We start from the raw sequence: 23,327 nt of genomic DNA on the forward strand, positions 1-23,327 counted from the left end.
ATACTTATTCAAAGTAGATTCCATAAAATAAGTATGGCATACTTTCATTCTGATGAGGAACTCATCCTCCATGACTAAACGAATGAGATGAATGGATTACAGCATGAAGATCAATTCATTTCAGCCAGCTAATTTTTACAAATCACCATACAAATAATTAAGCTATTGTGATCAGTATGAATGAAATTTATTAACGTCTGGTTAAATCATAACATGTAAGCCTAGCTAATAGTCTACGGGCATGGATTATATTGCCACCCCAATTACATCATGAGAATAAATCTACTTCATACAGACAGAAAACTAAAGGAGAGTGAGTAAGAGTGCATTATTCTTCATGAAATAAAGTTCACTTAATTTTACCAAACAGCAGAAAACAGTATTTAAAAATACTCCTAATTTAGGCACTTGAAAAGATGTTCATCATCGCTGATCATCAGGGACATGCAAATCAAAACTACACTAAGATATCACCTTATACCCATTAGAATGACAAAAATAACTAAAACAAATAGTAACAAATGTTGGAGAGGTTGTGGAGAAAAAGGAACCCTCATACACTGCTGGTGGGAATGCAAACTGGTGCAGCCACTATGGAAAACAGTATAGGGATGCCTCAAGAAATTAAAAATAGAACCACCATATGATCCAGCTATCCCACTACTGGGTATCTATCCAAAGAGCTTGAAGTCAGCAATTCCAAAAGTCCCATGCACCCCAATGTTCATTGCAGCATTATTCACAATAGCCAAGACATGGAAGCAACCTAAGTGCCCATCAACAGATGACTGGATAAAGAAGATGCGGTATGTATACACTATGGAATACTACTCAGCTGTAAAGAAGAACAAAATCGTCCCATTTGCAACAACATGGATGGACCTTGAGGGAATTATGTTAAGTGAAATAAGCCAGATAGAGAAGGACAATCTATGCATGACTCCACTCATATGAGGAACTTAAAAATGTAGACAAAGATAACAGATTAGTGGCTACCAGGGGAAAGGTGGGGTGGGGGGTGGGCACAAAGGGTGAAGGGGTGCACCTACAACACGACTGACAAACAATAATATACAACTGAAATTTCACAAGATTGTAACCTATCATTAACTCAATAAAAATTAAATTAAAAAAAAAGAAAAATACAAATTTAGTGAAGCAAAATCAAAATTATATAAAGTCAAATGAGTTATTTTACATACTCAATGCTTTCACTTGCTCCCAATGTAGTTATCTTTCCTTTAACCACTATATATATCTATATATATCTATATAGATATATATTTTTTTTTGCTGAGGAAGATTAGCCCTGAGATAACATCTTGAGCCAATTTTCCTCCACTTTATATGTGGGTCACCTAACCACAGCATGGCTGAGGAATGGTGTAGGTCTGTGCCCAGGATCCGAATCTGTGAACCCAGGCCACCGAAGCAGAATGTGCCAAACTTAACCACTATGCCACGGGACTGGCCCCATAACCACCACCATTTTAATGCATTGATTGGTGCATGCCTCCTTTGGCAAAGGTATTGAGAAATGCATAATAACTGCTGTTCTACAATATATAAGATTTCTGTTGGGAATTATTAAAAGACTTTTTTTTCCATTGAAGGATTTATACCATAATTAGAAAAATGACGGTCTAAACCCCATTGGAAAGATTGTACTTTAATTGGTATTCATGTGTGTTAGACTTTTTATTGAAGTTAAATTAACTGTGAAATCAACTAAATCACATTCTCACTTAAATATCTGAAATGACTGGCCCATTGAATTACCTTTTTAAAAAGAGCTACTCAAGCCATAAAAAAGGACAAAATCATCCCATTCACAACAACATGGATGGACCTTGAGGGTATTATGTTAAGTGAAATAAGCCAGACAGAGAAAGACGAACTCAGTATGACTCCACTCATAGGTGGAAGTTAACATATAGACAAAGAGAACTGATCGGTGGTTACCAGGGGAAAGGGGGGTGGGGGGAGGGCACAAAGGGTGAAGGGGTGTACCTACAAGATAACTAACAATAATGTATAACTGAAATTTCACAAGGTTGTAAACTATCATAATCTTAATAAAAAAAAGAGCTACTCATCTGACATTAACTGAACAATCCTTTAGGACCAGAAATTTTAAAACCCTTCAGATGAAAATAGAGACTGAGGTGAAGTATGAGAGGCAGTGGAATATTTTAAGTATAAAGTTACTTTGTTTTAGAAAATCATATATTTTACAAATATCTCAAGATGAAATAGTATGTTTCATATTTTGAGGCCTTCTTAGCAGAAAGATTTAGCCTAATGTCAGATGAGTGAGGGTCAAGGCCTGCTAACGACAAGATTATATTTGAATTTTTCATTTATAAGATAAAAATAATAGCACATGCTACCTAGACATATACTAGCTCTCCGTGATAGGATAAAACCATATTTCAAATTAATTAAGATATTTACTGAGTAAAATTTGCATGGTAACATGGAATTTTTAGGGCAGTTAAGGTAACCTTCAGTCTGCTTGTCTACATTCACCACCCAAATGTCCTGGAAAACCCAAAATTTCATTATCTAAACTATATCTTCTAGGCTAGATGTTATACATGAAAGGAACAAAAAACCTCCTTTTCTCACAACATATTTATCACATAAATATATGGTTTTCAATAATTTTGACACTGTCAATATTGGATAAACTTTTATTGACCAAGTGTGTTAATTTCTAGTAAGAACAAGTGCTAGTAAAATGCAAGTTATTTATTCCGGGTCTAGGGACATTCCAAATAGTTAAGTAACTGGCAAATACTACTCCTACCTTAGAGACGAAGAAACTATGGTACATTAAAGATAAATTATTGGGTCCTTAGAAACAACAAATTCACAGCAATTTGTAATATTTTGCATTTATATAATTTTATATACATTCAATTCATTTCACCAAAGATTTATTGAATATCTACTGCTTGCAAGGCACTGTGATAAGTGCAGATACAAAGATGAATGAAATGATCTCAATAAGCCTAAATCTAGTAAAGAAAAGGAGATCATAATACCACAGTATAATATTCTAAGGGAGATACAAATATGTGAACACAAAAGAGGGAGAGAACATCTCCAGCACAGCAGAATCAGAGCAGCATTGGAAAAATTATCTGAAACTTAGAGATAATGCTAAAAGTGTGGGCCATATATTTTCAATGTCATATGAAAGTAAAGGTCACCCAGGATCGTCTAGGGCAATGATCAGGAAATGTTTTCTGTAAAGGTCGATAGTAAATCTTTTCGGCTTTGTGGGCCATATGGTCTCACAAATATTCAACTCTGTCGTCGTAGCATGAAAGTAGCCATACACCATATGTAAACAAATGAGAGTGGCCAGATTTGGCCCACAGGCTGTAATTTGCCAACCCCTGGTCTAGGGGACCTAGGATAATAATTCCTTCAACTCACTGTTTACTGTTTATTAAAGGTAACTGATTTAGTGAAGCTGCATGTTAACTTGCAGATTTTTGTCTTGTCTAAATGAAAATAGTTCATTCTGAAGACAGATAATTCCAAAGTTTTATGGCCCTGTTGGACATTACTCAGTTTGTATCTAATCCAGCAAACTTATCTTCCTATCAATAATTTTAAAATGGTCTTTTACCAAGTCATGACATCTTAATGGTTCCTTCATTAATTAATGAGTTACATAAAATCTTTGACATGTGTTCATTTTATACTTGCCTGAATGTTATGATTTTACCTGTCTGAAAATTATACTTTCACAGTTTTTGAGGTTCCATGCAGATGCCCAATTGATTCACCTGCTGGAGACAAGTAAACTGAGTTATGGGAGACATGTACCTCACAGTCTGTTTAAGCCCAAGTACATTCTTCTGGGCTGTCAGGGTGAATCTCAAGCAGCAAAAGAACTTACTTGAACTTTGCTTATTCTGTTTCTATAGGTTTTATTTTCTCCTCCCTAGTGAGTTTTGTGTTTTTGTTCTTTTTTGCACATGACAAAAAAATTATTCCCCTTTGGTGGTAGTAATGATTGGGAATTTGTTTTTATTTTCTGACCATTTGGTGATTGTTATTGAATGGATGGTGGAGAGCTATTCTCTGTTGTGTGAGAAACAGCTCTTTTATATCTGGACCTATGAGTTTCTGTGTTTTTGTCTTTAATCTTGACCTGTGGCAAAAGTTGTAGAACTGAAGCTATAAGCTCTCCATACATCTGTGTTTCTGTAAATCAGAAAGGCCTTTCTCTCTCATATGAATAGGAAAGTTTCCCACCTACGAAGAGTAATAATAAATAAGAGTATAATGTCTCTTTAAAGAAGTCATTTGCAAGTTATTTACATATAAATCTAATATTCCTATAAATGGCAGAACATTTTAAAATGAACTTCTAATATTTTAAATGTGCTATATATTTGTAAAATCCTTACAGAAATGGTTAGCTCAGAAACATTTTAAGAATTCATGTTTACATAATTAAGAATCTTTGGACAATTGAGATTGGTTTGATAATTTAGGTTTAAGAATGAGAACAAAACAGCTCTAGGTCTTTTCTCAAATGGATATTAAGTATAATAAAGTGTATGTTTTATTTTTATAAAATTTGTCTTTTATGAAAAGACTACTTAATGTGAATTTCTTAAACTTCTTATTTTGGTTTACTAATCAAACAAACTAATATAACTCCTACATAATTTTTAAGATTGCGAAAAATGTAAATTTGGCTTCTACTAAATTTCATCATTATTCTGACAAAGTTCTTATATCAACTGTAATTACGTTTTATAGCTTGAATATAATTTTCAAGATCCTTAGATAAATGAAACACTTGGATTAAAATCAAATTTAACTAGTTAATGAATAATCTTTGATTGACAGATAATTTCTAAGTGAAATGGAATACTTAAAAGATGATTACTAAGCATAATTTCAAACTAACATACATTTGCTTATTTTTTTATATGCTATAGGGTGGCTATGTCTTTGGTCATGTTAATGGACATGTTCATTTTTGACACTTTAAGGTGTAAAAAAGCTACGTGAGGCTGTAGAAAGTTGTGTACTAACAAACTTTACTATTCTGCTTAATTCTAGTGTATAACAGTTTTCAATTACTTACCTCCCAGGTTCTTCTGTGAAATAGAAGCTGGTTACTGTGGTTAAAAGTTATAATTAATATAAATAGTGTAGGAAAAACAGTAACAGAAAAATAAACCTGGGTATATAAGGTAATGCTTCTGTTTTTGCTTATCAAGGTAAAAGAGACTAGATTTTTCCTTTAAAGCATCTGATTATTTTAGAATGTAAAAGAGGACAGGAAAAGACAAAGCCTAAATGATTACACAGAGTTGTAGAAGATTTTCAGAAAGGGAATTTTCTGTTGCCTTGGTTTATAATACTGAATTGGAAAAGAAACAATAAAATGTGTTAAAATTTTGCCAAGGTTTCTCTCAGTTTTGATGGGTTTATTCTAAGAAAAAAAAGTGCTTGTGAAATTTTATTGCCAATATTATATCAATGCAAAACTAGAATGTAACTTTCTATTAAAATGATAATTGCAGAGGGATAGACACAGATCAATGGAATAGAATATAGAATCCAGAAATAGATCCCCACAAATATGCCCAATAATTTTTGACAAAGGAACAAAATCAATTTAATGGAGGAAGAAAAGCCTTTTCAATAAATGGCGCTGGAGAAATTGAATATCCATTAGCAAAAAAATGAGCTTTGATCTGAACTTTATATGAAAATTAACTCAATGGATAATGGGCTTAAGTATAAAGTGTAAAACTTCAAAACTTATAGAAGAGGACATGGAAAAAAATCTTTGGGACCTAGGTAGGACTAGACAAAGTTCTTAGACTTGACATAAATAGCAAAAATGATAAAATGAAAAGTTGATAAACTGGACCTCATCAAAATGAAAAGCTTTTGCTCCGTGAAAGATTCTGTTAAGAGGATGAAAAGACAAATTCCAGTCTGGGGGAAAATATTTGCAACTGCATAGCTGATATGTATATAGACCTTGTATCTAATGTGTATAAAGAACCTTTAAAATTCAACATCATAAAAAAAATAAACACTCTAATTAGAAAATGGACAAATAACAAGCACAGACATTTCATCCAAGAAGATAGACAGATGGCAAATAAACACATGAAAAGATGTGTTTAACATCATTAGCCATTAGAGAAATGCAAATTAAAACTATAATGAGATATCAGTACACACCTACCTATCAGAATGACTAAAATAAAAAATCGTAATAACACCAAATGCTGGTGAAGATGTAGAGAAACTGGATCAACACACATTGCTGGTAGGAATGTAAAATGGTATAGCCACTCTGGAAAATAGTTTAGCAGTTCCTTTTAAATTTAAAAATGGGCTTAACATATGAACTGGCGATTATACTCTTGGTATTTATCCCAGAGAAATGAAGATTTATCTTCATGCAGGAACTTGTACCTTAATGTTTACAGTAGTTTTATTCATAACAGTTAAAAATGAAACTACTCAAATGCCCATCAATGGGTGAAAGGTTAAATAAACTGTGGTTCATCCATACCATGGAATACTACTCAGCAGTAAAAAAGGATGAATTATTGATACATGTAACAACTTGGATGGATCTCAAGGGCATCATCCTGCCTGAGTGAAAAAAAGCCAACCTTAAAAGCTCACATATTGTGTGATTCTTTTTACGTAACATTCACAAAATAACATAATTATAGAGATGGGGAAGAGAATCGTGGTTGCTAGGAATTAGGGATGGAAGGGGAGGAGATTGGTGTGACATAAATGAGTAACATGAAGGAGTCCTGTGGTGATATTACAGTCGAGTATCTTGATTGTGGTAGTAGTTACACAAGGCTACACATGAGATAATATCGCATATAGCTACACACACACACACACACGCATGCACACAAATGAGTGCATGTATATCTGTTGAAATCTGAATAAGCTCTATGGATGGTACCAATATCAATTTCTTGGTTTTGATATTGTACTATAGTTGCGTAATTTGTTAACATTGGGAAAAGCTCATGGGAGAGTACACAGAACTTCCCTGTATATTTCTTCGCAAACTCCTATAAATCTATAATTATTTTAAAGTAAAGAATTTTAAAAGATGATAAACTGGTCTTCAAACTTTTATCAAGGAGTAATAAGAGGTTATATTTACCTCCTGTGTAATCTGCCTGATAGAGATTTCACATATTACAAGAATAATTCTATCTGCATTTTATTGCCTTTATCATGTCCTTGATTTAAAAAAAAATGCACCCAAAGGTACAAAGAACAAACGCAGAAATTATAGATTATAAGATTACAAGAAAACTTCATTTTCTATAATCATGTTGCCTTCTCCTATGGTTATTTTAAAACATTTTGATTAATTTGATAACCAAGTGTTGTTTTTCAGGTAGCCATGTAAATATTTCAGAAACTATACAATTTACGTAAAGGCACTGGAGACTTGTCAATGCCTTTGCTGTTAAACATGTTCTTACACTCAGGGGAAACATTGATCAAACTCTTACAAAATAATTCTGTATCGTTCTGCCAATAGAGAACTTTACTCCCCTCCATTCTAATATTATTGGTGACTATAATAAATTAACCATAGCCTCACAGTCTCATTATCAAACATATTTTGCTTCCTAATGCATGCCTGAAATCTCTGCTCTAAGGTACTGGCTGGAATTTGTGTCTACAACAAAGGAGAGCCATTGCAGAGGCTCATGGCTATAACTATATCAGATACTCTGAACTATTGCTACTTGAAGAGTAGACTTTTGGTTACAGGCTTCTGAGCTGACATTGCATAGATAGGTTTTAGACTGAATGAATGGAGTGAGTTAGTTTTCAGAGCTCTTTATAGTCCAGAAATAGATGTATTTCCTGAAGGCAGACTGCTCACCCATGATGCAATGAGTAAGTGGAACCAGAATTAATTACATAGGCATGAATGAACTGATGAGGGAATCTTATCAGTTATTTCTTTGGAATGTGGTGGGTATTACTTTTTCCAGATTTATTATTATCATTTACATATCATAATATTGACCTATTGTAAGTGTACAACTCAATGATTTCTAGTCCATTTACGGAATTGTGGAACTATCACCAAACCTAGTTTTTCAATATTCCCATCACACCTAAAAATGCTCATAGACCCTTCTGCAGTCAATTTCCATTCCCCCCAAGCCCAGGCAACCACTGATCTGCTTTCTGACTTTATAAATGTCCTTTTCTGGACATTTTATATAAGTGAAATCCGGGAATATGGGTCCTTTTATGTCTGGATTCTTTCACTGAGCATGTTTTTAAGGTTCATCCATGTTGTAGCATGCATCATTATTTCACTCTTTTATAGAGGAATAGTATTCCATTGTTATGGATATACCACATTTTGTTTATCCATTCACCAACAATGCACATTTGAATTGCTTCCAGTTTTTGGCTATTATGAATAATGCCATGAATATTTGCATACAAGTCTTTGTGTGACATATATTTTCATTTCTTTTGGGTAGATTCCTAAGAGTGGAATTGCTGGGTCATATGATAAGTTTATGTTCAACTTTTTATGAAACTTTCCCACAAGCAATTTTCTACATCCTCACCAACACTGTTATGGTTTGTCTTTTTAGATATAGCTATTCTAGTGGGTGTGAAGCGGTATCTCACTGTGGCTTTAATTTGTATCTCCATGGTGATTAGTTATGTTGAACAATTTTTCATGTGCTCATTGGCTATTTGTATGGCTTTGATGGGGTTGAGGGCAGGCTGCCCCAAGATGTGCCACTCTGGTCTGCAGACTATTTCTAGCTGAAGACAATGAAGCCTCAAAAGACTCAGGAAGAGCATCCGACCTTCCCCCCTCAAACTGTCTAAAGGACTCTAACATAGAAGGCCTGTTCCAGGAAGGAGCTCATATCGGTGATAGCTATAGTACGATGTAAAACAGGTGCCATAAAAGGACACCAACAAACCACCACCAAACCCATATTTTGGGCCTAGCAAAACCTGTTTAACATTTGCATTCCATCTCTAAGTAGATTGTCTTCCTCCCCTTTGAAGTCCCAGATCACTATGTCCTCCTTGTCTGTAGCTGAGGATACTTAAACAGGTGGACTCAGCCAGAGGGTTGGGTTACTCAGTTTCCTCTGGGTTTCTCCCATGTATACATGCTATTAAATTTTGTTTGATTTTCTCTTGCCAACCTGCCTCTTTGATTGTTTGACCAGCCATGAGAACCTTAAGGAAAAGCGGTGAGGGGAATTCTCCCACTTCCCCGACAGTTTTGCCATCATCAGCAGGATCCCCACTGTCTGGCAAGTTTGCCTTCTCCGGTTGGAAGAACTGCTTTCCTCCCTGAGGCCACTGCGGATAAGGAGATCCCGGGTCACCTGAGGAAAGCCGGCAAAAGGTAAGATTTCTTACCACGTGAGCCTCCTGGAATCTCTATCTGCGGGGTCTGGTGGAAGCAAGTGGTGAGAATTTTTTTCTCTTTCTAAATTTAGGTTGGCAGGAGAAAATATTTGGGAAACTAGTTTCTTGTGTGACTCTGGTAAATTGGGTAGAGTACTCTTGGCTTTATTGATCCCTTTTTCCTCCCAGAGATAGCCACTGTGGTTTTTTCTTTTCCCTCTGTCTTTTGTGTCATGTGTCATAAGAAGGAAATACCATAGGGTAGGACGCAGGCATAGGCCCTATAAGCCTGTTGTCCGGGCCGGCCCCACAGGCTGGTGAGTTTGCGGTCTCACCAGACCGGCGTCTAACTAGACAAACTCTGCTGTGGGTTAATATGCACATGAAGTGAAAGCTATTGCCAAGGGCATCTTGGAAGCCAAGAACGCTGCAAATTTGGTGGGCATGGGTCTAGCAGTTAAGAGCCACTAGGGTGCTTGCCACCTCAAAAAAAGTGTCCCATGGAAGGATAAGTTGGTCACGGAACAGGGTAGATGACACAGGTCCCCCACCAACTTCAAGAAAATGTCCATGCAACGACGAGGTACTCTGTAAAGCACACACAATCCCCAACCCTGTGGCGCCTCCCTCCTAGGTGTTATTCTGGTTCCAAGAGACCCAAGGTTTAGCTAAAGCTGTCATTGTGCATATAAGAAAAAAACCGGATGAGGTTTTTCCTTCCGTCTTGTTCCGTGTCCTGAGAATTTGGCTTCTTGACGAGTGAGAATATTCTCCTTGGTCTCCACCATACAGAAGGTGCATTTACCGGGGTGCACCTTGGTGGCCAGTCAAATAGCCTGGGGTTCCGAGCTATCTCTCTGTCTGGCTGTGCCAAGCTCTCAGGGGAGTTTGTCATAAAGGGCCCAGTCCTTAAGGGCCTTTTGTCATCTCAACCTTCGTTGCTTGATAGTGCTGGAAAAATCCCATTGCAGTAGTGCCTGCCCGGTGTCACAGATTAGCGGGTCTGTGACTGGAGGCATCCCACACTTTCGTGGGAGACCGGAGACACCATTTTCAGTACACCATCCTTACCGCCTGTGCAACGAAGGGCTTTCCTTTCTCTGACTAGTTCTGGGAGTGAACTTTCGGCTCATGGGGGCTGCATCATCTGCACCCTCTCCAGGGACGCCTCTTGCATCCATGGTAAAGATTTATTCTAAGCCTGGAAAGTTACCTCTGGGTCTTTCCTTAAAAAGGCTTATTGGGTTGAGTCATGATTGGAATATATATACACATGGAGATCCTATTCGTCATTGGCCAGACAACGGATCTTTTGAATTGGAAAAACTTCTATACTTAAAAACTATTTTAGAGAGCTCTCATAACAAGCAGCTGCCTTATTGGTATTTATGGGAAGATCAAATTGAAAAGAAAACCCAAGAAAGTATAATGGCTAGCCTTAAGGAATCTCTTAATAAGTTGAAAGAACAGAAGTCAGACTTAGAGCAAAAATTACAAAGCAAACTTAATGAAAATTCTCCTTCTCCTCCCTCCTATGCTCCCCTATATCCCCAACTCCCTGTCGCTGATTCCCCAGACGATCTTTTAGATCTCTGGGCCCCTGGTTCAAACCCTCCCACTCAGGACTTAGCTCCCCAGCCAGTTCCCCTAGATCCTAGAATGTCAGCTTCACCAAAGGGCATTCAATTGCCTGTTTTAACTTCTCTCTCTCTAGAAGACTTACAGGGGTCACTCAGGCCTGACCTCCAAGCGACAGGCATACAGGTCACTTGTGTAAATACTGAAAGCCAGGAGGTGAATTTAGTAGAGGTGGCCAGGAAAAGCAGAAAGGTTCGCTTTGCTGTCCCTTACAACTCCTCCTACTTTCCAGGGCTCTGTAATCAGGCTGTGTCAGCTTCAGGGGTTTCTATGCAGTGTCCATTGCGGATGGATCCTGGACCTCCACTGCAGAGAATTCATGTCCCCTGGACAGCAGCTGCTTTATTGAATTATAAAACTCTCCTGCCTCCATTGTCAGAAGATCCTACTAAATTTAGAGAGGAATTAGAAAGATTAGTGGCTATTCATAACCCCACCCACAGAGACCTTGACTGGCTGCTAAGGGCCGTTCTCCCAGCCCATGATTATACTGTAGTTATCAGACAGGCCAGAGCCCCCTCACAAGGGAAATAGATGGCCAGACCCTCTCCCAGGCCCTCCTGCAAATGAGCAGGAAGTGGCACAACTAGAGGCTGATATTCAAGGTTTAATAGGAACGATTTTAGAGGCATTTCCTCCCAAAGTTAATTGGTCAAAAGTTGAATTACGCACTCAGAATGAAGGGGAACATCCAAAAGCCTTTGTGCAACGTTTTATAGAAACTTTTCAAAGGCACACTGCATTAAACCCGGAAGCCCCAGAACATAGGAATCTGCTAATTTCTGCTTTAGTTGGAAACTTTCTTCCTGATATAAAAAAACAAATTCAAAATAGTGTGGTTGGAATAGGCACATGAAAAGATGCTCATCATCGCTGATCATCAGGGAAATGCAAATCAAAACTACACTAAGATATCACCTTACACCCATTAGAATGACAAAAATATCTAAAACTAATAGTAACAAATGTTGGAGAGGTTGTGGAGAAAAAGGAACCCTCATACACTGCTGGTGGGAATGCAAACTGGTGCAGTCACTATGGAAAACAGCATGGAGATACCTCAAAAAACTAAAAATAGAACTACCATGCGATCCAGCCATTCCACTACTGGGTATCTATCCAAAGAGCTTGAAGTCAGCAATTCCAAAAGTCCTATGTACCCCAATGTTCATTGCAGCATTATTTACAATAGCCAAGACATGGAAGCAACCTAAGTGCCCATTGTGGGGACCTAGAATTGGCCACCCCAAGATATGTCTCTTTGGCATCAGGATTATTTGAGGCTGATTGCTTTTGATAAACTGGGACAGGGAAGGAGGCTCTGAGGAATGGAACTTGCCCTTCCTTAGGACACATTTACATTTGTAAGGTAAATCTCTATCTGTAAAAGCTGCCTCCCTCTCTGTACCAGGAAGAAGAAAGGAGATGACCTACTCTCCAAAAACTCTTAATCAATACCAAAGGCAAGGACTTAAAATCTGCATTTTATTGTGCTAGTCTGGTAACCTCCTGTAACTGACTTCCCTCCCCCTCCCAACGTTGGCATCTCCTTAAAGATTAAGCATCTTTCTTTAGGCTGGGAACTGATTGTGGCGCTCATCTGTGACACCCCCCAGCCCGAGGCAACACACCTGCCACCCTGCGGCGCTCACTGAGACAGCAGACCTATCTGCCGTTTCCATCAAGCGCTGTGCTGACAGAGCAGCCTCGTAACTATTGTAAAAGGGACTTTTCAATCACATGTGAAACACCCCGTTTGGGGGCTATATAACCACTATGTGCACCCCACTTCTTCGGTGCCCTTTCTTCCTTTGGGAAGAAAGGCCCCGGGCCATGGTTCCTCATAAAGCTTTGTTTAATTTTCTCTTGCTATTCTGTCTCATGTGAATTTAATTCGTTCTCCAGCTAGACGAACCCCCATTTGGGGAGAGGAAATGTCCTCCTCCCCTACACCATCAACAGATGAATGGATAAAGAAGATGTGGTACATATATACAATGGAATACTACTCAGCTGCAAAACAGAACAAAATCATTCCATTTGCAATAACATGGATGGACCTTGAGGGAATTATGTTAAGTGAAATAAGCCAGCTAGAGAAGGATAATCTGTGTATGACTCCACTCATATGAGGAATTTAAAAATGTGGACTAAGAGAACAGATTAGCGGCTACCAAGGGAAAGGCGGGGTGGGGGGTGGGCACAAAGGGTGAAGTGGTGCACCTACAACACGAATGACAAACATTAATGTACAACTGAAATTTCACAAGATTGTAACCTATCATTAACTCAATAAAAAAAATAGTGTGGTTGTTTGGTCAGGGCAACCATTAAGCGTAATAATGGAGGCTGCTACACAATTCTTTGAAAATAGTCAGCAGGAAAGCAAAAGAAAAAGAGAACTAAAGACAACTCTTCTTGCTTTACAAGTTGAATGTTTTGAGAAGCAAAAAGGCAACTCTGAAAGTAAACTAGAGCCCACTCAGAGGCGTCCCTATTGACCCCCAGACAATTGCAGGTATTGCAAGAAACCAGGGTATTGGAAAAGAGAATGTCCTGCTCTTAAGAGAAGGGAAAATTTTAAAAATGTGCCCTCTTGGCCCCAGAAGGCTCATTTTTCTCCTCCTGAGGGGCATTTCTCCCTTAAATGATGGGGTCAGTCGATCCTCAGTCGCACCCCTGAACCTACCATTAAACTTAAAATAGAGGATTGGGAACTGGATTTTTTAGTTGATACTGGTGCGACTTTCTCTACTATCCGTTCAAAGGATTTATCTGTACCTGTCACCTCTGAGTCTACTCAAGCTGTGGGAGTCTCTGGGCAGCCTCTTTCACTGCCCATATCTCAGCCGACTCCAGTATCTTTAGGCCCCCTTAACACTCATCATGCCTTTCTGGTCTCTGACTGTTCACCAGCAAACCTCTTTGGCAGAGATTTGTTATGTAAATTTAATGCCACTATAAATTGTAATGAAAAAGGTGTTTTTATCTCCCTGCCCTCTGACAAAACTCCAAGCCTCCTACTTTCCTTGCTAGAAACCTGTCCTGATTTAAAATCCTCTAAAGAGGATGAGTCTTTAAAAGATGTCCCAATTAGTCTTTGGGCTACACATGCAAATGAAGTAGGATTGTTGCTTAGTGCAGAACCCGTGCACATTATTTGGAAGAAGAATAAACCATTTCTATCAGTAGCCCAATACCCGCTCTCTAGAGATGCAGAGCGAGGAATTGAACCCATAATAGACTCCCTTTTGCAACAGGGTGTACTAGTTTTTACTTCCTCACCCTGTAACACTCCAATCTTGCCAGTAAAAAAAAGAAGGCAAATTTGACTCAGACGGGAACCAGATCTATAGATTTGTACAAGACCTCAGAGCCATAAACTCTTTTGTAATCCCTCGGCATCCTGTGGTCCCCAATCCAGCTGTCATCCTCACCAAAATACCTGCTGATGCAGACTGGTTTACAGTAGTTGACCTCTGCTCTGCTTTCTTCTCAATCCCATCGCACCCTGACTCACAGTTTCCTTTTGCATTTACATTTAAAGGGAGACAATTAACATGGATTCGCATACCTCAGGGATATTGTGAGTCCCCCTCAATATTTTCCCAAATCCTTAAAGCTGATTTGGATTCTGTAGCCTTTACTCAAGGCTCCACTCTTGTTCAATATGTGGATGACCTTCTACTCTGTAATCAAACTGAGCAGGGAGCCCTTACAGACTCCCTCATTCTCCTGAAGGCACTCGCTGAACGAGGCCATAAAGCCTCCAGATCTAAACTTCAGTGGGTGCAAACGGCTGTTACCTACTTAGGGCATGAGATATCTCAAGGCATTCAAAAACTCACCCCAAAACACCTTGAGTCAATTTTGTCCATCCCTCTCCCCAAAATGAAAAAAGTTACGTAAATTTCTAGGAGCAGCTGGTTACCTCCACCAATGGATTCCTAATTTTGCAGCCCTTGCTAAACCCCTGTATGCTCTTCTCCCAGATATCACTCCAGAGCCTATTTCCTAGCCTTCAGAGGCATTAAACTCCTTTGAAGCCTTAAAGTTAACTTTGTCCATGCCTCCAGCTCTTGGCTTACCTAATTTTGACAAACTTTTCACCTATACTGCCATGAAAATAATGGAATTGCTGCAGGCATTCTAGGACAATCCTTTGCCTCACAAATACATCCTGCAGCATATTTCTCATGCCTACTAGACCCTGTGGCATCAGGTATGCCCCCATGCTTACGCGCGGTGGCTGCAGCTGCCACCCTGATTGACAAAGTCAGTACTTTAACATGAGGTTCTCCCATTCATCTCTATGTTCCCCATGCTGTGTCTGCTATCTTGCAAGTACGAAATGATGTGGGGTCGGTGAGCCGAGGAGTCGAAAGAAAGATTTCTTAGACTCTTAAGATCTGGCAGTAGTGCTCTTTTATTTAGAGAATAGTGTGGAATAGCATGGGGACAGGACCCATGGGCAGTCAGAGCTTCTGCTGCCGCCGCTTCTGCTGCCCCCGCTGGCATGGGGACAGAGCCCATGGGCAGGCAGAGCCACTGCTGCTGCCCCCGCTGGCATGGGGACAGGACCCATGGGCATGCAGAGCTGGTGCGTGGGGACAGGACCCATGGGCAGTCAGAGCTCCTGCTGCTGCCCCGAGTTGAGGGTTAGGGCTAAATTTAAGGCATAGGTATGTGAGTTATCTCTTTACAAGACAAAGAATATGTAAAAAAGTTAAAATGGTATCAGTGCCCGTATGGCCTGGCCATTTGGTGGTCCCACAACTTTTAGATAAGAATCAAACCGGATTGAGTAAATGGCAGAAGTCACCGCTTGAATTTTATCCTCTGCTAAAGACAAAGGAGGATTTGTGTGTGTGTGGGGGGGGGTGGGGGTCAGTTACATGAGGTTGCCAGACAGTAACCAACTTAAGTTCTTGCCTCTGGCATTGATTAAGAGCTTCTAGAGATAAGACCATCCCCCCTTCTTCCTGGCACGGAGAGGGAGGCATCTTCACAGATAGAGGTTTCCCTTAGAAATGTAAATGTTTCCCAACAAAGGGGCAAACAAATTCCACTCCTTGGAGCCTGAATCTCATCTGTAGTTTTAAAACTAACCAGCCTAAAAATCCTCATCATAAGCCATTTTAAAATTAAGCAGCCTAAAAATCCTCATCACATAAGACACAACACCTCTCTACACGGCGACAGACCACCTATGAGCAGGCTCTTTTAACCAACCCTTCCATCATCTTACATCGTTGTAACACTTTAAATCCAGCTACTTCTCCGCCCCTCCCTGATGATGGAGAGCCCCACTCCATCCCACATGATTGCCTAGCAACTATAGAAATGGTGTCAAAGCCACGAGAGGATCTCTCAGACATCCCTTTAGATAATCCAGATTTACTTCTGTTTTGTGATGGCTCCTGTAAGCGAAATTTCCGGGGAAACATAATAACTGGTTATGCCATAGTTTCCTCACATGAAACACTTGAAGCTTATTCACTGCCCACAGTAAAATCAACCCAAGCTGCTGAACTCATAGGTCTTACTAGAGCTTGCACATTAGCAAAAGGTAAAACTGCCACTATTTACACAGACTCCAGATATGCTTTTGGAGTCTGCCATGCTGTTGGCACAATTTGGAAATCTCATGGATTCTTAACTTCTGCAGGAACTCCTATTGCTAATGGACATTTAATTGCAGTCTTAATACAAGTTATTCACCTGCCTTCCAAAATTGCCATTGTTCATTGTTCAGCCCATACGAAGGAGAGTGATGCCATATCTTTAGGAAATGACAGGGCTGACAGAGCTGCTAAATAGGCAGCTCACAACGGACCCCATTATCCTTTTTCCACCCAATTTTTAAACCTGCCTTTACCCCTGACTGATATTATTAACTATCAGGCAAATGCCCTACAATCTGAAAAAGACAACTGGATACAAAAGGGTGCCAAACAATTATAAGATGGATTATATGTTGGGCCAAATGGACTTCCTGTGGCTCCATTTCCTTTGACTTTTTGGCTTGCACTTATCTCTCACCAAAGGGGACATATATGCAAATGGGGGATAGTTAAGGAACTAAAAGACAATTGGTTTTGCCCTGGCATCCATAAAATTTCTGACCAAATTATTTCCCAGTGCACTATTTGCAAATCTTACCAAGTTTCTGGTAGAAACCAGCATACCCCAGGAAGTCCTCCCAGGCCCTCACTACCCTTTGTGGCACTCCAAATGGACTTTCTAGACTTGCCCCCAGCTTTAGGCTACTCTCACTGCTTGGTTATCATCTGCATGTTTAGTGGATGGACTAAATGCTATCCAACTAGACCTGCAGATGCCACAACAGTGGTAAAGAAATTAATAACTGAAGTTATTCCTCGTTTTGGCATTCCTTTATGGATTGAATCAGATCAAGGGATTCATTTTACAGCAGAAATAAACCACTCGCTTGCAAAAACTCTGGGGTACTCATTAAAATTTCATACCCCACATCACCCCCAGTCATCAGGGCAAGTGGAACGTAAAAACCTAGATATAAAAAGGGCTTTAGGAAAGGTCTGCCAAGAAACTGGACTTAAATGGCCAGAAGCTCTGCCCTTGGCCCTTATGAAGATTCAAAATATTCCAAATAGGAGACATGGATTGACTCCTTTTGAAATAGTCTTTGGATGCCTGATGCCTACTGGCGTCTCTAAACCTTCCATTCCTGGATTAAGTGAATATTATGGGAACTTAAGTGAACAATTTGATGCTATGACTAGCTATATACAGAAATTAACTAGTATACTTGAAGCATATCGTCAACAGGTAAAAGAGGCGTGGCCCCCACCTTCTGACAAGCCTTGCCATCCCTTTCAACCAGGAGATTGGGTGTACATCAAGGTCTTTAGAAGAAAAAATGCGCTGTTACCTCGCTGGGAAGGACCTTATGAAGTCCTACTGACTACCTACACTGCCATCAAAATAAAGGAAAAATCTTCCTGGATCCATGCCAGCCACGCCAAAATAGACCCAGGACATCGCTCTCAAGACAACTAGGAGGTAGTCCCCATGGACGACCTTAAACTAAGGATTTCCAGGGCCAATTCCCAAGCCCCAGAAGTAGCTGACATCACGAAGTAGACAGCTTTTCCCAAGATCACGGATCAAGAAATCTTGCTTTCACCTATTTTCTCTCCCTTGCATTTCTCAAAAACACACACACACAAACTATTAGCAAATATTTATATTTCTTTAATCACTTATTAAAAAAAAAGCTGACTGGAGAGCGCTGGCCTTTATCTGTCCACTTCCCCTCTCTTAAGTTCCACTATGGGCTTTTTTCTAACCTGTGCCTTGCTTTTACTAACCCTCTCTTTTTCAACAAGTCGAGCACAGACCAAACACCCCCTTATGCCAGTTTACCAAGCCTTGGCCACGCTAACTAATCAGTCTGACTGTTGGTTATGTCAACAGCTAGATAGCAGAAAAGAACCTGAACTGGTCTTTGTTCCTGCTGAAGTGGACACCTAGTGGACTAAGTATGGAAGATGGATGAACAGCAGGGTATGGTATGCACAACAAGGGAAACTTCACTCTGCCTCTTCTCCTGGTGAGTCATTTAGGCCCCAGAAAGACTCTATAGAAGCTCCAGGACTCTCCCTTGCCCAGGTAAAGACAATAAGTGAAAGATTTTCCCTCAGCATTGAAAGTAAACATGACACTGGACCTTTCCTGGGTGACATACCAGGACAATACTGTAATCAAACCCTGTGGTTTAGTTGCACAGATGGTATCCTCAAGCCTCTAAAGGGAGTTATAAGTGACTCTAACACTACTCCCTTTGGCACAAACATCTGCCAAATCACCAAATGCTCTGGAAGGCTTACGAGCCACCCATGTACAACTTGGGGTATTGCAGCTGCCCGCATGGTTAAGCTGCCCAGTGCCACAGACTATGTATGGGTGGATCAAAAATCTGGACTCACTTGGTCAGGTGACAAGATCAAGCTTTATAGCTGCCAAAATCAGACTGCAGGCCTCTTGTACCAGCTATTCCGCAATCTGTTCTGTTCTCACAGATTGACAGGAGCGCATGGAAAATGGAGACGCTTAGGCACTAACAGTACCAGTGGCATAGGTCATGGAATACTCCAGGCCGTGGGAACTACAGATTCAGTTCTAACCTTGTCTATAAACCACACTGGTCTTTTTATTTTATGTGGCAACAAAGTATATAAAGGATTCCCACCTAATTGGTCAGGACGCTGTGGACTCGGATACCTGGCCCCTTCTGTCACCAAATACTCTACCCTAAATGCCAGCCACATTGCAAACCTGGGTTCCTTTGTTCATAAGATTGTGCCACATAAGCGTGCCCGTCGGGAAATCGTGGAGAATCCACTTGCGTATCCCAACTCCAAGTTCATTTCAGCATTGAGTCTTTTTGCCCAGCTTTGTTGATTACGAGTTGGAAAAGGCAATCTTAAATCTCTCCATGGTGATGGAACAAGAGTTCACCACCACCATGCAATCTTTGAAAATACTCCAGTCAGAGATTAACAGCCTAGCCTCTGTGGTACTCCAAAATCGATGTACTCTGAATACACTGACTGCCCAGCACGGAGGAGCCTGTGCAATCATTGGTGAAAAATGTTGCTTTTATGTGAATGAAACTGGGCAAGTAGAATCTAACTTACATCTATTAAAAGAAAAGATTGACATTTTCCATCAGATAAATGAAGCTCACACATTTTATTGGACAGACTTATTTCCAGGATTGGGAGACTGTTTTAATGGAGTGTGGGGAAATGTGCTACGATTTGTTCTTTTCTGCTTGTTTATCACCATTCTAATCTATGTTCTTTTCTCTCTTTGCAGATTTCTTACAACCTGGCTACCAGCTCGATTTTTCTCTCCACAGCCACCAGCTCAGCTTTTAATGTGTGAAACTTTCAGGGAAGTTTCAGAGGAGGGAACTGATGGGGTTGAGGGCAGGCCGCCCCAAGATGTGCCACTCTGGTCTGCAGACTATCTCTAGCTGAAGACAATGAAGCCTCAAAAGGCTCAGGAAGAGCATCAGACCTTCCCCCCTCAAACTGCCTAAAGGACTTTAACATAGAAGGCCTGTTCCAGGAAGAAGCTCATATCGGTGATAGCTACAGTATGATGTAAAATAGGTGTCATAAAAGGACACCAACAAACCCATTTTTTGGGCCTAGCAAAACCTGTTTAACAAACATTTGCATTCCATCTCTAAGTAGATTGTCTTCCTCCCCTTTGAAGTCCCAGATCACTATGTCCTCCTTGTCTGTAGCTGAGGATACTTAAACAGGTGGACTCAGCCAGAGGGTTGGGTTACTCAGTTTCCTCTGGGTTTCTCCCATGTCTACTTGCTATTAAATTTTGTTTGATTTTCTCTTGCCAACCTGCCTCCTTGATTATTTGACCAGCCATGAGAACCTTAAGGAAAAGCAGTGGGGGGAATTCTCCCACTTCCCCGACAGCTTCTTTGGAGAAATGACTATTCAGATCTTTTGCCCACTTTTTATTTGTAGTTTCATTGTTGAGTTGTAAGAGTTCTTTATATATTCTAGATTAAGTCCCTTAACAGTTAAATGATTTGCAAATTATTTTCTCCCATTCTGTAGGTTGTCTTTTCACTTTCTTGATGGTATCCTTTGAAACACAAAAGTTTTTAATTTTGATGAAGTCCAATTTATTTTTTTTGTCATGGTTGCTGGTGCTTTTGATATCATATCTAAGAAAGTTTTAACTAAAGGTTAAAACAAAAATATTTTCTTCTAGAATTTTTATACTTGTAGTTTTTACATTTAAGTCTATGATCTATTTAGACTTATTTTTTGTTTATAATATAAGGGTCTAAATTAATTTTTTGGCATAATATGGATATTCAGTTGAACCACTTGTTGCAAGGACTATCCTCTTCCCATTGAATTGTCTTGGAGCCTTGGTGAAAAATCATTTGATCACACACATATGGGTTTACTTCTGGACTCCCAATTCTATTCCATTGATCTACATGCCCATCCTTTTGCCACTACCACACTGGTTCAATTACTATAGCTTTATTATAAGCTTTGAAATTGGGCAATGTAAATCTCCTAACTTTGTTATTTATCAAATTTATTTTGGCTATTCTAGGACCTTTGGATTTCCATATAAATTTTAGGATTACCTTGTCAATTTGGGGAAACTTACAATCTCAGCCATAATGAGGTTTCCAATCCATTAACATGGAATGTCTCTCCCATTTATTTAGATCTTTTAAAATTTATTTTAGCAATGTTTTGCAGTTTTCAGTATACAAGTTTTGCATTTCTTTTGTTAAATTTGTTCCTCAGTATTTTATTCTTTTTGATGTTATTAGGAATATTTTCATAATAGTTTTCTTAATTGCGTTTTATTATTCTTTGCTAGTGTATAGAAATATAATTAATTTTTGTATATGGATCATGTGTCTTGTGACCTTGCTAAATTCATTTAATTTTAGTAGTTGTGTATTTGTGTGTATTCCTTAGGATTTCCTAAATATAACATCATGTCATCTGCAAATTAGCAGTTTTTACCCCTTCCTTTCTAATCTGAATGACTTTAAAATAATTTTCCTGTTGTTGCACTGGCTCAAATCTCCAGTATAATGTTGAATAGAAATGATCACAGTGGACACTCTTGTCTTGTTTCTGATCTTAGAGGAAAAGTACTCAGTCTTTCATGATTACATATGATTTTAGCTAAAGGTTTTTCACAAATGCTCTTTATCAGGTTAGGAAAGTTTCCTTCTAATCATAATTTGTTAAGTGTTTTTATCATGACAGGGTATTGAATTCTGTCAATGATTTTTCTGTGTCTATTGAGATGATTATGTGTTTTTTGTCCTTTATTAATATGGTGTATTTGTTTTTAATATTATGCGAACTTGTATTTATGGAACAAATTCTATTTTGTCATGTTTTATAATATTTTTTATAAGTTGTTGATTTCAGTGTGCTAATACTTTTTAAGATTTCTTACATGTGCCTTCACAAGGGATATGTCTGTAGTTTTCTTTTCCTCTGATGTCTTTAATATATGTCTTTGGTATCAGAGTAATACTGGCCTAATGCTGGGAAGCATTCCCTCCTTCTCTACTTTTGAAAGAGTTTTTAAAGGATTGGTGTGATGTTTTTTCTTTAAATATTTGATCAAATTTACCACAGAAGCCACATGGGCCTGGCCTTTTTTTGTGTGTGTGGGAAGATTTAAATTGCTGAATCAATTTCTTTACTTTTTTGTCTATTTACAAGTCTTATAATTTTTTGGTGAATATTGGACATTTTAGATAACATACTGTAACAACTCTGAATTTTGATTTTGGCTCCTGAAGGTTTTTTATTTTTGCTTGTTTACTAACTTGCCTGAACTACATTTATGACCTCTGTCTCCACTACAATGTGTGGCTGCTGATGTTTCTGCTCCAGATTCTTTTCCCTTGCTTTTATTTTTAAAGACTAGCTTCCTGGGGATTACTCCTGCGCCTGCCTCGCTTGGAATAAAGATTACTCCAAGGTTTTGCTCAAACACCTCCACCCAGTATGCATCCATTATTTGCTGATGGATCTGTGTGTGGACTGGGGAACACATTCGGACTTCAAACTGCTTTCATGTCTACTCCAACTTCACTTTCTGCTGGTCTCTCCTGCTTCTCTTCTATGCACTCACATAGACACTGTAGGCCTGGGATGTGTGGGCATGTGTACTGGATATATAGATTGCTTATCAAGTCCACCATGGCTGCTTCACTTCCTGGAATTCTCTGTTACAACCCCTGTTAGTCTGTTTGTCCACTGCCTGCCCCCAACAGTCTTGCAATCTCAGGCTAGAAGCCCTTCTTATCTACTTGCCACTTAGATCACTACTTTAACCAACAATGCTCTAAGTCAAGTAAGTTCCCTTCCGCAGCAGCAGCAGCAGTAGTGCTGCTGGTTTTTATTTTACAGCCTGCCTCACCTTGGTTGAACTACTGTGCCAAGAGAGCTGGGGCAGGGGGTGGTGGTTGTGAGTGGGAAGCTGGAGTAAGCCCAGTGCATTAGTTAGGATTCTTCACAGAAACAGAACCAATAGGATATAAATATAGATATAGATATAGATATATAGAAAGAGATTGGCTCACACAATCATGAAAGCTGAGAAGTCTCACGATCTGCTGTCTGCAAGCTGGAAGTCCAGGAAAGCCGATGGTGTAATTCCAGTCCAAACCCGAAGGC

The 23,327-nt window shown here is 39.3% G+C and overlaps 1 protein-coding gene across 3 annotated transcripts in view; it reads right to left on the minus strand.

The window, feature by feature from the left end:
* Positions 1–23,327, minus strand: part of DCX (doublecortin) — a 363,420-nt gene that overhangs the window by 316,566 nt on the left and 23,527 nt on the right. For 2 of the 3 annotated variants that reach the window (XR_011499892.1, XM_070503022.1), the window contains exon 3: positions 23,234–23,327. The exons of the other annotated variant lie outside the window; for it this stretch is intronic. The gene's annotated coding sequence lies outside the window, so the exon portion shown is untranslated. The remainder of the gene's footprint in view (positions 1–23,233) is intronic. 3 annotated transcript variants of the gene reach the window in all.

Source organism: Equus asinus, chromosome X (assembly GCF_041296235.1).
Source record: "Equus asinus isolate D_3611 breed Donkey chromosome X, EquAss-T2T_v2, whole genome shotgun sequence".
In the NCBI taxonomy this organism is placed as follows: domain Eukaryota; kingdom Metazoa; phylum Chordata; class Mammalia; order Perissodactyla; family Equidae; genus Equus; species Equus asinus.